The sequence below is a fragment of the Mustela nigripes genome, chromosome 2 (genome assembly GCF_022355385.1).
Source record: "Mustela nigripes isolate SB6536 chromosome 2, MUSNIG.SB6536, whole genome shotgun sequence".
NCBI lineage: Eukaryota > Metazoa > Chordata > Mammalia > Carnivora > Mustelidae > Mustela > Mustela nigripes.
Genome location: NC_081558.1, coordinates 136,441,066 through 136,459,520, shown reverse-complemented (window position 1 = coordinate 136,459,520; position 18,455 = coordinate 136,441,066). Strand labels below are relative to the sequence as shown.

The 18,455-nt window shown below is 37.5% G+C and overlaps 1 pseudogene; it reads left to right on the top strand.

Annotated features, from left to right (window-relative positions):
* Window positions 1-9,969: 9,969 nt before the first annotated feature.
* LOC132012598 (U4 spliceosomal RNA) lies at window positions 9,970-10,096 on the top strand (annotated as a pseudogene).
* The last annotated feature ends 8,359 nt before the right edge of the window (window positions 10,097-18,455 follow it).

The window sequence follows — 18,455 nt, the reverse complement described above, 5'->3', positions numbered from 1 at the left end:
CTCAGAATTACAGTTTATTTAATACTAAGGTTCTCAAAACTCAGAAGGAGAGTACGTCCATCTTAACCTGGACCTCATTGGGAGGTGGGGAGATATTTCCCTAATCCTTTTTGTTAGTTCTCAGTTTTAGGGGAAACCTAGATTCACAACACATGTCCCTGAGTTCATCACACTACTGGATGTGTAAAGTAAGATGGGTAAGATTCATTCATCAATGTCCATCTCAAATCATTGTTCAACCAATCACAAGTTCAGATCAATGAGCAGTAATTAGAGAGGAGTGGAAGATGATGTTATAGTGACTACGGAAAGGAAAAGAAATCAGAAACCAGTATGTGATGACAGACCACATGTTTTTCATCATCGTTAGAATTACTGTATAATTTACTAACTCTGTTGAGTAAGTATTTACTCAAATCACTAACTTCGTTGAGTGACACACAGTATCAATGACCTTTTCTTCATCTATGTTTTGTTTATTTCTTTGGTTGTAAGGCAAATTTTATATTTAAACACTATATTTAGAAAAAATACACACCATATTTAGGAGAAAACCAATTGAGTTTTGTATATACCACTAAATTAATTGTGCATCTTTAATTCAATCTATTTCTAGAGAGAAGGGAGGGATGAATCTTTGTGTATATTTCCAAAGAAACATTTGTTTAAACTTATCGAAGCTGAACTCAGATATTCACTCTGATAGCCAACTCACAGATCTCATTAATGGGATTTAAATAGGTACGAAACCCCCAAATAACTCCACTGATTATTTTAACACCTAGTTAGCGGCTTCAAATAACTGATGTGTAGCTGAAGTTTATGTAATTTATAATTAAAACAAAACTCCACTTCAAAATGTCCTAGAGTTGTTCAATTATATGTTAGAACTGAGACAAACATAAAAACTTCAATAAATACATTTTCTTCCAAGAAATGACACACTGTGACTTTTTTGTTATTGTTGGGTTTGATGTTTTTGCCTCTAAGGAGGTCAGCAATATGGAAACATAAAGGCCAATTTAATTTGTGCATCTGCGGCTGCCAAGTATTTTAATTCAGACAGCTGTGACTGAAGAGTTAATATTTTACTTGTCAAAATCCAAAAGAAGGCCAGTGAATCACTCTAATTCTCATTAAGAGGCTTTCCCCCAGTAGCACCCTAATTCAAAATAATGAAAGTAGAGACTGAGTGCGATTCTAATACCAGTTGAGACCTATCTTTTAATATTTCTCCAGTGATGGATTAGGGATCGGGGAAATTCATCTCAGATCATAGAGCCTAATTTAATAAGGGATCATTCCAAGAGTATTGCATTTTATAATAATGTCATTTAATGTGTCGTCTTCCATTTTTACTGTCCCATATGTATGCTTACATGATGGTGCCATAGGGATAAACTTTTAAAGAACCAGAATCATTTTTAGTTTTCATTTTCCTTAAGTAGGGGGCCCATCAATGAAAGCATCCATTAGTACCTTTATTATCACAATATTAGAGAGGGAGGGAAATGCCTGATTTAGAGAAAAACTTAATGGAACTGTAAGTAAATATTCAACTTTGTTCTGAGTCTTGGTCGCTGAAGAAGATGAAAATGTTTAAAAGGGTGTTTTAAATAAATCAAATTTCATCATCTAATATGTTACAACAATACAAAAGCCTGGAGAACTAGCAGTTTAAAAATGCATGAAAACAGCATTCTAAAAATTGAATCTTACTTTCTCCTCTTGCTCCTCATTTTCAACTGATTTACAAGGCGAGTGAAGCTTTAATAACTGCTTCGTAAAGGCTAATTATTCATGCTGCCTAACTTTAGGGAAATAATATGAAGGGCTATTTTTTCATAAATTGCATTCGCTTACTCAGTGAGGAAAACAAATGGGCAGGAACAACAGTATATGAAGTACTTAACTTTATTATTTTATATTAACATTTAACTTTATTTAATCAACTTTGCTCTTTTTATCTCAGCATTACAGTAAATGTGAAACATTTGGCATTCACTAGGGCACAAATTAAGCAAGTTCAGGTCAGAGCATCGTAACCATATAAATGTCAATACACTGTTATTGGCTATAACTCCCACAGCAGGCTCAGGAGTGGTGCTGAACCACTAGTACATTCTCAAAAACCTTTAGAACAGCTGGTGTTATAAGAAACTTACCTTTCAAATAGATTCTGGTGATTGGTTCTTTACCTTTAGAGCATGTCTTTAAAAGTTCCCCTTTCCATTCTTATGGCCTTCGTTGAAGTATATAAACTCTGTGAAGCTAAATTATGTCCTAGAAACCTTAGTTTGCTGTAAATGTTAATCTGATTATTGCCATTTTTCAAAAATAGAAATCATGGTGACAAAATATAATAAAATCTAAAATGTTCTTTAATGTTTTTGCTTCTGTATATCTTTTCCTGTAGAGTTTTGCAATTCAGTTATCCTTAAGGTATTGCAAATGTTTTAACAGTTTTCTTGATTTTTAAAATAAATCTTGTTTTCTATAACCTCTGGGTTTTTTATTCTTGCCTTGCCTAAAATACACCTTGTTATTTTTTTCCCCATTTTTCTTCAGGACTTTAATCCCTATGCTTTCTTTTTTATTGTATTATATTGCCTATTGTATCCTAAAGTGATTTCCTGGGACCAGATTTTTTTTTTTACTTTTACTTTTTTCCTTTGCCATATTTCTTCAACTGTATTTCTACTTATTCTTTACATTTTATATAAAGTTTATATTTTGTTATCCATTTCATGTTATCTTTTCATTTTTTAAGAAAAAAAATCATGAGTTCCCCCACTGATAAGCATAATGTAACATAATTGGCACCTGGAGTCTCTTTAAGGAAGCAGTCAATATACCAAGGAGGAAAAAAAAAGATGATATTCAAAAACAATGTCAGTAAATCAGAAAAAGACTACTCCATTAAGTGTCATCATCTAGAATAATTACAAGTGATTATTTCAATCATACAAGAGATGGTGAAGAATGAGGTAAAAACAAAGAAAAAAAATAAATATTTAAGAGTAAGTGTATGTTGGGCGCCTGGGTGGCTCAGTGGGTTAAGCCGCTGCCTTCGGCTCAGGTCATGATCTCAGGGTCCTGGGATCGAGCCCCGCATCGCATCGGGCTCTCTACTCAGCAGGGAGCCTGCTTCCTCCTCTCTCTCTGCCTGCCTCTCTGCCTACTTGTGATCTCTGTCTGTCAAATAAATAAATAAAATCTTAAAAAAAAAAAAATTTTAAAGAGTAAGTGTATGTTATTTTTAATGATTTGGGGTAAACAATCACATCCAAACCAGCATACTTTCTCTAGTTCCACTTGTTTTTCTAAAACTGGGTTCATCTCATCTTATTTTAAAAGCCAAATGTGACATAAAAATTAATTTCAACTGTTTCTGTTTTATACATTTTAATGTGTAATTATGGTCACCTAGTATTTCACACAACCTCCCTGGTTATTATGTGAAAAGATTAATATTATAACATTCTCAACCTTTACTATAAACAGATTAACAGACTATATTCACCTGGAAACTAGAAAACCTTTCTAGGTGACCACAAAACATCTCTCCACAGATTATGAATAGGACATTGAAAAATTAATGTTTTTTTCTTTACATGCAAAAATATATTTGTTAAGTAATAAAGAAGGGTCTAATAATTAAAGAGACAGTTTGAATCCAAACCTACCTCTGTGGTGGGGAAAGAGACTGTGATTTTCAGATGAAATTGAACAGATTGATGTTTACATATCAAATTTCATGACAAAATTCACATAAGATGAATCAAGGTGATGTGAGAATTCAGAAACTTGTCCTAATAAGAAAGTGTAAAAGACAGATATATAAAGTAAAAATATTCAACACCAAATCAGAATGAATTCCAGGGATTATGCCCTGCATGCCCACCAAAAGAATCATTTATTATCTACTCTACACTTTTTAAAAATCCACAACACATAATATAACCATTTTTAACAGTTGTCTTATTAACCCAATTAAAATAAAGAAATGTTAGTTTCCTTTTTTCACCTAATTTTCCTATTTTTCTGTTTGAACTCAATAAATCATAATGTAAATACCAGTTTTTCTTTTTCAGCACTTTTGAGACCAAAATCTAGAAAGTTTTCCTTATGAAAAGAAAAGATTAAGGAATGACCATGATACTGAAACCTACAAGAGAAAGATCTAGAGATCAGCACAATTAAGAGTTACCAATCAAAAAATATTCTTAGAGGGAGCCTGGGTGGCTTAGTGGGTTAAAGCCTCTGCCTTCAGCTCAGGTCATGATCCCAGCGTCCTGGGATCGAGTCCCACATCGTGCTCCTTGCTCAGCAGGGAGCCTGCTTCTGCCTCTGCCTGCCATTCTGTCTGCCTGCGCTCGCTCTCCCTCTCTCTCTCTCTCTCTGGTAAATTTAAAAAAAAAATAAATAAATATATATATATATATACATATATATATATATATATTCTTAGAGAAGTTAACTGGATACCTTTAGCACAAATTTATCTCCAGAAATTAATGGTTTTTTTTTTAATGCAACAGTGCATTACAAGGAGCATGTCCATTAAACCAGACCACTGATAAGCACATAATCCTCATTACCGTGCAATCTTAAACTTTCCCACATCGTCTGTTCCTTGATCAAAGAAACCTCAAATGTGAAACCTACTTGGAAATTGTTAAATTTCAAAGAATATGATATAAGCTGCGGATTTATGGTAAATTAGTGTGGCTCAGCTAAAGAAAAGGATTAAACTACTTCACCATTACAAGCTTTTACTTAGTATTTGTATAGCACTTTCACAGCCACAATAGCCCCAGTGAGGTAGGTGCTGTTATCCCCATTTGCAAATGTAGCCATATGAATTTACCATAGATCCCACATTTTTAAGTAGCAGACTCGAAACTTCAACTCATGTTTCTTTTTTTTTTTAAGATTTTATCTATTTATTTGTCAGAGAGAGAGCACAAGTATGCAGAGTGGCAGGGAGAGGGAGAGAGAGAAGCAGGCTGCCTGCTGAGCAGGGAGCCCAATGTGGAACTCCATCCCAGGACCCTGGGACCATGGACTGAGTGGATAGCAGATGCCCAACCAACTGAGCCACCAAGACACCCTTCAACTCGTGTTTCTGATACGAATTTAAGTGGACTATTCTACTTAACATGATACAAAACTAAAGTAAAAACTGGAGGTAAGTGGTTTGTTCCTGAAAATAAATTTTGTTTATTCTAGTGCTACTTTTAAAAATGAACTCCCATTGGGCCCATAGGAGGATATTACAGAGGGTATTAAATTTCTTAGATTTCTTAGTCAGTATTTCATATTCAACCTAAATCATTCTGTCGTATTTCCTTGCTATAAGAATACCCTTTGCCTGGGTGGCTCAGTGGGTTGAAGCCTCTGCCTTCGGCTCAGGTCATGATCCCAGGGTCCTGGGATAGAGCCCCGCATTGGGCTCTCTGCTCAGCGGGGAGCCTGCTTCCTTCTCTCTCTCTCTGCCTGCGTCTCTGCCTCCTTGTCATCTCTGTCAAATAAATAAATAAAATCTTTAAAATGATTACAAATTACTTCATTGTAATTCATTTCAAATGTCCTTTTTGCATTTCCCTAGTATTTTAAAGAATTTCTAAGTGGTATTGACAAATTTTCCCATTGATAAATGTTCAGGGCTATTTAAGCTTGGATGACCTTGGAAGGAAAATATTTTATAAACCATCTCTGGACCTTTCTTTATTCTCTGCTTTAACTCACTGGGCAAGAATCTTCTTATTTCTTCCATAACATTTTTCATTTTAGATCCAGAATTCACTTTGCCAGAAGGCAAAGTAGACAACTGTCTATTTTTAGAGACACTAGGATAGTATCCCTGACTTTAAGGATAATAAAAACCATTGATGTTCAGAATTAAACAGGGAAAAAAAAACCCTCTAATTTTTCAATTAGAGATAAAGTAAATAATAAATGTAACTATAAATGTAACTATCCCAAGGAGAAGTAATACATGGAATTTTATTCCCACCAGAATGTTCCATGGGAGAGTAGAGAAGAAAAGATAAAAAGTGTCAGGAACCTAAAGTGGACAGGAAACACAAAAACAAGAAGGCAAATAGAGGAGACCTGAAGATGCAGAACTAAAATAGGACTGGCTGTCTCTAGTTAAAGTGACCACTATTTATTACTGCCCTCTCTGGAAACTTCCTCAGCTATTCCCAGATGGGAGCAAACTCTAATCCACATGTTGCAACAACCTGGCTTTGTATGTCTACAGTGACATTTTTTAGTCAAGTTGTTACTAGTAATTTGTAAGAACCAAATCATAATGATATCAAAATGTGCTCCATTCTGATTCCTTTTGTTTTCTAATGAAATGTTTTTGTCTCCATCCTGGGTTTTTGTTGTTGTTGTTGTTGTTGTTGTTGTTGTTTTCTTGATTGCCTAATGCCAGGCAGGCTAACCAGTGATTTCCTTAGTAATTATGATTAGCATGTTATGAAGAATAAATATCATGCTCTTGCAATAAATAAGCTATCAAGAAGATAAAAATGGGAGCAGAGAGGTTGTTGTCAGTCTGTCAAACCCCCAACTGATTATAAATTCTGCTGAAACTGGCATTGCAGATTAAAGAGCAAGTATGGTCATAAGCTTCTTTCCTGGTGGATTGTGCCTGAGTGTCATAGGAATCCTGGAGCGAAATTAGCCCTCTCTACCAGGTTCCTAAGTATAATAGAAAAGTTGGCAGTGCTATTTATTTCCGATTACTTTCCTCTTGAGAATGTCATCATTGTTTGTGGATTCTTGCAGTTATATAAAACCCTCAAATTTGAAATATGAAGGTTAAATCCTTATAGTCTCAACAATGCTATAATTATAGCTGAGATCATATTCTATCTCTTAGCACTCAAAACCGTCATAAGGGTTTGTATCGCTTTAGCTTCAATTGTATCTGATCTAGAAAGCTGATTAGATGATTTGATTATAGGAAACATCCATGGGGTTGAAATTACTCAAGGTGAAGGAGGAAAGGGGATGGGGAGTTAGGTGAGCCAAGGAGGGCACGTATTTCATGGAGCACTGGGTGTGGGGCATAAACAATGAATCTTGGAACACTGAAAAAAAATAAATAAAATTACTCAAGGTGAGGCCACTAATTAAAAAAAAAAAATCAGTTGAGAGTAAGTCAAGTATTTGTCCTTAAGAATAACTCACAGCATTTTAAAATTATTATTATTATTATTACTATTTTCAATTAGCCAGCATATAGTACATCGTTAGTTTTACACGGCATTATTTTTAACCTGATTTTTATAAGGACAGCAAAGAAATGGCCTGAAAAGTAAACTCATTCTACAAGATGAATCACATTCAACTTTCTTAACATTCCATTTCTTAACAGTCAATTTATAAACAATTAATGATATGATTGCATATAATTAAGTTCTATCTATGCAATAAGTGTGAAATTACTTAACCACAGTGTGGTTCTCGTATTAACCCCACTCTACTAGTGGAGTGGCCCACTAGTATGGATCTGTGAACATCCATTAGTGGAGGAACCTGATCCAGGAGGGGCTATAGAAATGGCTCTGCCCTGGGCACCTGGGTGGCTCAGTGGGTTAAGCTGCTGCCTTCGGCTCAGGTCATGATCTCAGGGTCCTGGGATCGAGTCCCACATCGGGCTCTCTGCTCAGCAGGGAGCCTGCTTCCTCCTCTCTCTCTCTGCCTACTTGTGATCTCTCTCTCTGTCGAATAAATAAATAAAATCTTTAAAAAAAAAAAAAAAGAAAGAAAGAAAGAAATGGTTCTGCCCTACCACATTTTCTTCTTGTATTGTCTCATCTGAACAACTTTACACTGGGTTTTCACTTCTTGAAGCAAGGCCAAGGCAGCAATTTTAGAGAATTTTTACTCTTCCAAAGTTTAGACTGTATTCATCCATTCAGCAAACATTTGCTGAGAAGCCACTGTGTGCCTGGCAGTGATAAAGACTGGCATGGGTCCCTGCTCTCAAAGACCATGCTGCCTACCTAGGAGAACAGATATTAACTAAGTACATACAAGCATCATGACTGTTACACAGAAGTCCAGAGTATGGTCTATGCAGTCATAGAAAGAATTTCTAAGAAAAATATATGAAAGATAGGACCTGAATGATGTAAGATTAAGGCTGAAGAAAAAGAGCCTCCCTGTCAGAGAAATTGCTTTTGCAAAGATCCTGAGACAGGGATTGAAAGAAAATCAGCATGGCTGACATATAGAAAGATGGGAGCAAATGGTACATAATGAGGCTATAAAAATAGGCAGAGATCTGAATGCAATGTGAGGAATCATGAGTTTGACTCGTAGGCATGGGTAAGGGGAAGCCAGTTAGGGTTTCAAGATGTCATTGTGAAAACAAAGTCTGAGTGCAGAGTGAAAATTATGGTGAAGAGAGAGCAGAGGCAGGGGCACAATAGATGGAGACGGCAGTTATGAGGCTCTAGCAACAGTGTTGGACAATGCTGATAATGTTTTAGAATAGAGTGGTTCTTAGGTTTTGAAAAGAATGGATGTCTGTGCAAGATATATTTAGGCAAATTGATAGGATTTTAGTGTCTGAATGGATGTAAGAGGTAAAAAAAGAACAGACAAGCCAACAAATTCCAGAACAGGCACTTGTGGAGGGATGGGGAAACCAGGCAATTAGGGGTAAAGAAACTTCTGTCAGAATTACAGAAGGGAGAGAGAGAGAGAAAAGGGCATAGGAGTAGCAGGCTGGAACTACATCATGTCCCAGGAGCTCAGCTAGAGAGTTATCAAACCATTCCAAACACCCACACTCAACAAGAGATAGAAGAGAAGAGCAGCAATTCTAGGAAGAGAAAATTGACCACTTTCCGAAAGGTTGGACAAGAGGAGAAGTGAATCTGAAGCAACAGAAAATAGGTGGGGGAGTGGGGGTGGTGGGGGTGGAGGCAGCTCCCAGCAAGTGGCAGAGCAGCAGAGCACAAAATCAGAACATTGGGAAGTCTGCTCCATGAGGGACATCGCTCCAGAGGCTAAGCAGGGGTGGAGCCCTCATGGGGACAGTGTGGTCCCAGGTTTCATGGGGTCAAAGAAAGATCAGGGGTGTCTGAGTGTTGCAGAGCTGCCAGTTATCAGAACAGGGAAGTCAACTACAGAGACAGAGCCTAAGAGTGAGCTTATAGATCGAGGTTACCTTAAACCATGATCCAAAGCACAGTCAGACCACCGCTCTTTGAGCAGGGACCCCACAAGTAGCAGATCCAGGGAGACTCACCTTCCTGCTTCAGGAGGAGCAGCACAGCAGGAATCTGCTGGGTTTGGAGACTCCAAATGGGGCTGTGTGCCAGAGATAGAAATGCTCAGTCACAGGCCAGGTGAGCTCGGAGTACAGCTGGAAAGCAAGGAGACAGGAGTGATTGACTGCTTTTCTCTGAGGGTGCACTAAGAACAGGGAGCCCCGAGCTCTTAGCTCCTCCTGGCCAGATATCGGGAGGCCACTTTTTCATTCCCATCCTCCAAAGCTGTACGGAAGGCATTCAGGGAACAAAGCTCTGAGACCAAACCCCAGCAGATTACTTAGCCCAGTCCCTGGCAAGAGTGATGCAATTCCGCCTCGGGCAAATACATCTGAGAATCACTGCAACAGGCCCCTCCCCCAGAAGATTAGCAGAAACCTGCAGCCAAGGCAAAGCTCACTGATAAAGGAGAACAGTGGAACTCCAGAGCTAAGGGAAAGCGATGCATAGAATTTGTGACTTTTTCCCCATGATCCTTTAGCCTTGAAAAGTTAATTTTTTTAACTTTTTTTAATTCTATATTTTAACTTTACCACTTTCCTCTTTTAGCATTTTTAACTAGTTTATTTAACAATGCCTTTCTCAAAAAAAAAAAACTTTTAAAACTTCATTGTTATAGTAATATTTTATCCCTTCATTGAATTTAAACTTACTTTTTGTAATCATATACAGCTTTGCGCAGTGGCAGTATCGTAGCCAATGAGGTTTATCCAAGGCGCGATTATTGCTAATTGAAAACTTTTTGTAATCATATAGGTTTTTTTTTCCTAAAGGATTTTGGGATGCAATTTCTTTTAATAGATCAAAATATACCCTAATCTGGCACATAGCCTTGTTCTAGTCTCCAGTCTGAGCACATTCCTCATTTTTTTTTTCCTTTTTCCAACCAACTTATCTTATCAATTCATTTTTAGGAATTTTTTTTTAATTTCCATCTTTACACTCTTATTCCATCCCTTTATTGTGTTTACCCTTATTTTTGTATATATATGTTTTTCTTATATATATTATATATATAATTTTTTATTTTTTTATTTTTATTTATTTTTCCCCCCATCTTCTCCCACCGGCTTTGTATCTCTTCTGATTTGGTTAGCATACAATTTTCTGGTATCCTTGCCACCCTTTAGTATTTTGTTCCCTCTTTCATATATTCTTATCTGGATAAAATGACAAGGCAGAAAAACTCACCAAAAAAGAAGAAGAAGAAGAAGAAGAAGCGGCGGCGGCAACACTGATGGCTAGGGACCTAATCAATATGGACATTGGTAATATGTTACAACTGCAGTTCAGAATGATGATTCTCAAGGTGCTACCTTGAAAAAGGCATGGAAGGGGTGCCTGGGTGGCTCAGTGGGTTAGGCCGCTGCCTTCGGCTCAGGTCATGATTCCAGGGTCCTGGGATCGAGTCCCACGTTGGGTTCTTTGCTCAGCGGGGATCCTGCTTCCCTCTCTCTCTCTCTGCCTGCCTCTCTGCTTGTGATCTCTGTCTGTCAAATAAAAAAATAAAATCTTTAAAACAAAAAAAAGAAAAAGAAAAAGGCATGGAAGATATTACAGAAACTCTATCTGGAGAAATAAAAGTCCTTTCTGGAGAAATAAAAGACCTAAAATCTAAGCAAGCTGAAATTTTAAAAAAGCAATTAATGAGGTGAAATCAAAAATGGAGGCTCTTACTGCTAAGGGCAAATGAGGTAGAAGAGTATTGGTGATATAGAAGACCAAATGACAGAGAATAATGAAGCTGAGCAAAAGAGAGACAAACGACTACTGGACCATGATGTGGAGAATTTGAGAGATAAGTGATAACGTAAGATGAAACAATATTAGAATAATTGAGATTCCAGAAGAAGAAAGAGAGAGAGGGGTAGAAGGTATATTGGAGTGAATTATAGTAGAGAATTTCCCTAATATGGCAAAAGGAACAAGCTATCAGATCCAGGAGGTACAGAGATGCCCCCTCAAAATCAACAAACATAGGTCCACACCCCATCATCTAATAGTAAAACTTACAAGGCTTAGTGACACAGAAAATCCTGAAAGCAGCCCAGGACAAGAAGTCAGTAACATACAATGGTAAAAATATTACATTGGCAGCAGACTTATCCACAGAGACCTGGCAGGCCAGAAAGAACTGGCATGATATATCAGAGCACTAAATGAGAAAAACATGCAGCCAAGAATACTATATCCACTAGGCTATCATTGAAAATAGAAAGAGAGATAAAAAGCTTCCAGGACAAACAAAAATTTTAAAAATTTGCAAACACCAAGCCAGCCCTGCAGGAAATATTGAAAGGGGTCCTCTAGGCAAAGTGCCTAAAAATGTAGACCAGAAAGGAGCAGAGACAATATACAGTAATAGTCACCTTACAGGTGATACAATGGCACTAAATTCACGTCTTTTAAGAGTTACTCTGAATGTAAATAGGGTAAATGGCCCAATCAAAAGACACAGGGTATCAGAATGAATAAAAAACAAAACCCATCAATATGCTATCTGCAAGAAACTCATTTTAGACCCAAAGACACCTCCAGATTTAAAGTGAAGGGGTAAAAAACAATTTACCATGCTAATGGACATCAAAAGAAAGCTGGGGTGGCAATCCTTATATTAGATCAGTTAGATTTTAAGCCAAAGACTATAATAAGAGATGAGGAAGGACACTATATCATACTCAAAGGTTCTGTCCAACAAGAAGATCTAACAATTTTAAATATCTATGCCCCTAACATGGGAGCAGCCAATTCTATAAACAATTAATAACAAAACAAAGAAACATATTGACAATAATACAATAATAATAGGGAACATTAACACCTTCCTCACTGAAATGGACAGAAATAAATCCATTAAGTGACATAATGGTCCAGATGGACATCACAGATATATTCAGAACATTCCATCCTAAAGCAACAGAATACACATTCTTCTCTAGTGCACATGGAACATTCTCAGAATAGATCACAGTCTGGGTCACAAATCAGGTCACAAATCAGGTCAATATGCAATATTCCTTGCATATTTTCAGATCACAATGTTCTGAAACTAGAACTCATTCACAAGCAGAAAGTTGAAAAGACTGAAATACATGGAGGCTAAAGAACATCCTACTAAATAATGAAACGGTAACCAGAAAATTAAAGAAGAATTTTTAAAATTCATGGAAACAAATGAAAATGAAAACACAGCTTTTCAAAATCTGTGGGACACAGCAATGGCAGTCCTGAGAGGAAAATATATAGCAATACAATCCTTTCTCAAGAAACAAAAAAAGTCTCAAATATACAACCTAACCCTATACCTAAAGAAGCTGAGAAAAAACAGCAAATAAAGACTAAACCCAGCACAAGAAGAGAAATAATAAAGATCACAGCCGAAATCATTGAAATAGAAACCCCCCCACAAAAAAAAAAAAACAAAAAACAATAGAACAAATCAACAAAGATAGGAGCTGTTTCTTTGAACAAATTAATAAGATTGATAAGCCCTTGGCCAAACTTACCAAAAAGAAAAGAGAAAGGACCCTAATAAATAAAATCATGAATGAAAGAGGAGAGATCACAACCAACACCAAAGAAATACAAGCAATTATAAGAACATAATATGAGCAACTACACGCCAGCAAATTTGACAATCTGGAAGAAATGGATGCACTCCTAAAAAGTATAAACTACCAAAACTGAACCAGGAAGAAATAGAAAACCTGAACAGTAAACTGTTCCAAAAAATAAGAAATGGAAGGAAAACTTCAAAACTCTCTTTTTGAGGCCAGCATTACCTTGATCCCAAAACCAGACAAAGGCTCCATCAAAAAAGAGAATTAGAGACAAATATTCTTGATGAATACAGATGCAAAAATTCTCACCAAAATACTGCCAATAGGATCTAACAGTACATTAAAAGTATTATTCACCAGGACCAAGTGGGATTTATTCCAGGGATACAAGGTTGGTTCAACATCCACAGATCAATCAATGTGATATAACACATTAATAAAAGAAAGAACAAGAACCATATGATACTCCCAATAGCTGCTGAAAAAGCATTTGACAAAGTACAGCATCCTTTCTTGATCAAAACTCTTCAAAGTGTAGGGATAGAGGGCACATACCTCAATATCATCAAAGCCATCTATGAAAAACCCACAGTGAATATCATTCTCAATGAAGAAAAACTGACAGCTTTTCCGCTAAGGCCAGGAACATGGCAGGGATGTCCATCATCACCATTGCTATTCAACATAGTACTAGAAGTCCTAGCCTTAGCAATCAGACAACAAAAAGAAGTTAAAGGCATCTGAATTGGCAAAGAAGAAGTCAAACTCTTACTCTTTGCAGATGATATGATACTTTATGTGGTAAAGCCAAAAGACTCCACTCCAAAACTGTTACAACTCATACAGGAATTCAGGAAAGTGTCAGGATATAAAATCAATGCACAGAAATCAGTTGCATTTCTATACACCAACAGCAAGACAGAAGAAAAAGAAATTAAGGACTCAATCCCATTTACAATTGGACCCCAAACCATAAGATACCTAGGAATAAACCTATCCAAAGAGGCAAAGAATCTGTACTCAGAAAACTATAAAGTACTCATGAAAGAAACTGAGGAAGACACAAAGAAATGGAAAAACGTTCCAGGCTCATGGATTGGAAGAACAAATATTGTGAAAATGTCTATGCTACCTAAAGCAATCTGCACGTTTAATGCAATCCCTATCAAACAACCATCCTTTTTTTTTTTTTTTCAAAGAAATGGAACTAGAAAAGACCTCAGATAGTAAGAGGAATGTTGAAAAAGAAAACCCAAAAAGTTTGTGGCATCACAATTCCAGACTTCAAGATCTATTACAGAGCTATAATCATCAAGACGGTATGGTACTGGCACAAAAACAGACAAATAGATCCAGAGAACAGAATAGAGAGCCCAGAAATTGACCCTCAACTCTATGGTCAACTAATCTTCGACAAAGCAGGAAAGAATGTCCAGTGGAAAAAAGACAATTTCTTCAACAAACTGTGTTGGGAAAACTGGACAACCACACACAGAAGAATGAAACTGGACCATTTCCTTACACCACACACAAAAATAGACTCCAAATGGATGAAAGACCTCAGTGTGAGACAGGAATCCATCAAAATCCTTGAGGAGTACACAGGCAGCAACCTCTTTAACCTCGGCCACAACAACTTCTTTCTAGAAACATCACCAAAGACAAGGAAAGCAAGGGCAAAAATGAACTATTGGGATGTCATCAAGATCAAAAGCTTTTGCACAGCAATGGAAACAGTCAACAAAACCAAAAGACAACTGACAGAATGGGAGAAGATATTCACAAATGACATATCAGATAAAGGTCTAGTATCCAAAATCTATAAAGAGCTTATCAAACTCAACACCCAAAGAACAAATAACCCAATTAAGAAATACACAGAGGACATGAACAGACATTTCTGCAAAGAAGACATCCAGATGGCCAACAGACACATGAAAATGTGCTCCACACTCGGCCTCAGGGAAATACAAATCAAAACCACAGAGAGATACCACCTCACACCAGTCAAAATGGCTAAAATTAACAAGTCAGGAAATGACAGATGCTGGGGAGGATGCAGAGAAAGGGGAACCCTCCTATACTGTTGGTGGGAATTTACGCTGCTGCAGCAACTCTGGAAAACAGCAAGGAGATTCCTCAAAAAGTTGAAAATAGAGCTACCCTACAACCCAGCAATTGCATTATTGGTATTTAACCTAAAGATACAAATGTGATCCAAAAGGGTACGTGCACCTGAATGTTTATAGCAGCAATGCACAATAGCCAAAGTATGGAAAGAACCTAGATGTCCATCAACAGATGAATGGATAAAGAAGAGGTGGTATATATACACAATGGAATACTATGCAGCCATCAAAGGAAACGAAACTTGCCATTAGCAACAACATGGATGGAACTAGAGGGTATTATGCTGAGTGAAATAAGTCAATCAGGGAAAGATAATTATCATATGATCTCCCTGGTATGAGGAATTTGAGAGGCACAGTGGGGGGCTTGGGGAGTGGGGAAGGAGAAAATGATACAAGATGGGATCGGAAGGGAGACAAAACATAAGAGACTCTTAATCTTACAAAACAGACTGAGGGTTGCTGGAGGAAGGGGGATGAAAAGGATGGTTGGGTTGTGGACATTGTGGAGGGTATGTGATATGATAAGTGCTGGGAAGTGTGTAAGCCTAACAATTCACAGACACGTACCCCTGGGGTAAATAATACATTATACGTTAATAAAAATAATTAATTTAAAAAAATATTACAGAAGGGAGATAATCCAGAGTTGGTGCCAAGGTAAACACACGCATGCACACATACAGGCATACACACACACTTTACTTTGAACAGGTTTACCTTTGCCCTTCCCACTGCTGCCATCTCTTGTTCCTCACCTGTTGATATCACATTCCAGTGAGGAGATATTTGACATAGTCCAAAGAGGTATATGTCAAATGATAAGTGTTAAAAAGAAAAAGAAAAGGCAGAGGGTGGGATATGACTGGAGAATACTGGCTTGAGCCACTGGAGGAGTTGCAGGTAAATGAAATGGAAAAGATTATGGGAGGACCAAGTTTGGGGGAAAACTCAGGAGTTTGCCTTCGGCTATCAAGAAGAGATTGACTATATAAATTACGTTTCATCTGTAATATAGGATTCTATGCAGTTATTAACAAGAATGAGATAGGGGCACCTGGGTGGTACTGTCAGTGAGGCATTCAACTCTTGGTTTGGGCTTAGGTCCTGGGCTCAAGGTCGTGAGATTGAGCCCCACATTGGGCTCCACGCTCAGCGCAGAGTCTGCTTCAGATTCTCTCTGCTTCTTCCCATTGCACGCACAATCTCTCTTTCTCTCCTAAATAAATAAATAAATCTTTAAAAGCAAAAAAAAAAAAAAAAAGATTGGGGTGTTGGGGTGTCTGGGTGGCTCAGTCCTTAAGCATCTGCCTTCGGCTCACATCATGATCCCATGATCCCAGGGTCTTGGGATCGAGTCCCACATAGGGCTCCCTGCTTGGCAGGAAGGCTGCTTCTCCCTCTCCCTCTCCCTCTGCTTCTCCTCTGCTGTGTTCTCTCTTTCACTCTGTCTCTCTCTGTCAAATAAATAAATAAAATCTTTAAAAAAAAATAAAGTCAATGAAAACTTAAACAAAAAACAAAACAAAACCAAAAGATTGAGATAGATCTAAATGTACAGTGTCAAATGTCTCCAACATTTATTGAGAAAAGATAGCTTGGGAATAATTTGTGTGCTATAATCTTGGTTTCATTTAAAATGTATATTTTAAAAATGTATGTGAATATACATATTTCCTTCAAAAATGAGTATGTATGGAAATCCATAGAATAATATCCAGAAAATTATTTCCCAAATTGTTAACAGTGTTACTTTGAAGAATGGAAGGGATGAGAAAAAAAATAAGGTATTTCACATCTTATGCTCTGAACTTGCATGTCTTACTATTTTACGAAAATGCATTCATATAATTCTCTTTTTTTTTAAGATTTTATTTATTTATTTGACAGACAGAGATCACAAGTAGGCAGAGAGGCAGGCAGAGAGAGACGGAGGAAGCAGGCTCCCCGCTGAGCAGAGAGCCCAATGCGGGGCTCAAACTCAGGACCCTGGGATCATGACCTGAGCCAAAGGCAGAGGCTTTAAACCACTGAGCCACCCAGGCGCCCCCATATAATTCTTTTTAATTTCATAAAACAAAAAAATTTAATTCACTGGAAGATGGAATAAGAAAGAACCTGCTATCATAAGGCAGTGACCTGCTACAGACTCTGGAGAGCACAGTGTCTCTTATTGAGCCAGAAGAAAGACTGGCCATCAAATTGTGAATTTTAGTAAGAAAAGAAACTGTTCCAAGGAACTTCAAGAAACCTAAAACAGATATGAGTGTCAGACACTCAGCTTTCAGAAATGGAAAGGATATCCCTGAGGCAAAACCACAGGAAACACAGGCAGGGTCAGAAAAGATGCAAAATTTTTCAGATCACATCAGGGATGCTATTTAGGGCAAAACAGGCAACCAACCCTGGACGTCTGGGCCCAGAGGTCAGCTTTCCTAAGAAGCTCATGCCTTTCGATGGTTTCTTTCCACACCTATTATAAGTTATTTGTAATTCTGAATCAGATTTCTGTATAACAACTGGTCACAAAGCTTGCATTGCCTGTATCTTATCTCGGGAGAAGAGGAGAGGAAAAATAAGATCTATTAAGTGACGGATATACTAGCCACTGGGCTAAAATTGTGCATTCAGTTAAGCAACTAACAGACTCTAGAAGTGCATGTTTACAAAACTGTTGCATGAAAACATTTTTTAAGTGCAGCATGAGGAGCTCTAGGGCGACAACTACGGTTCAACCTTCTTTGTTTCCATTGTCGCTAACAAAGGACCAGGCACATGATATCTAGCAGGTGTTCCATAAATGTTAATAGGTTGACTGAACAGGCAACGAGAGATTGTTCATAGTAACCCTGCAAGTTATTCTTATAAATCCTATAAACCAAGAATAAATAAAAAGACTCCTCTCTGAGCACGTTGTGCCATGCATTGTCCTGGATATTTTCCATATATCACTTCGCTCAATCCTCCAACAACCCAATTCAGGTAGATCTTACTATTTAAAAGATGAGAAAACTGAGCCCAGGGGTAGTGACTCACCTGTGGTCATTTTAGTACTTAACAAAACTTAGATTTAAAACAAATCTGGGGCGTGGGTGGCTCAGTCGGTTAGGTATCTGGCTTTGGCTCAGTTCATGATCCCAGGGATCAAGCCCTGCGTTAAGCTCCCTGCTCAGCGGGAGCCTGCTTCTCCCTCACTCTCTGCCTGCCACTCCCCCTGCTTATGTTCTCTCTCTCACTCTCTCTCTCTTTGTGTCAAATAAATAAATAAAATCTTTAAGAAAAAATAAACCAAATCTATCTGGCTCCAAACTCCATATTCTTTTCCCTTTGCAAAACAGAGTCCTTGGTAATGCTCTAAGGTTGGGGGAAAAACTCTCATATATTCCGTTTGCATAACTGAATTTTGTATATGTCATTTAGTTAAGGAGTATATGGATAGACCTATATTTTCCAGATTCTTAGGGGAC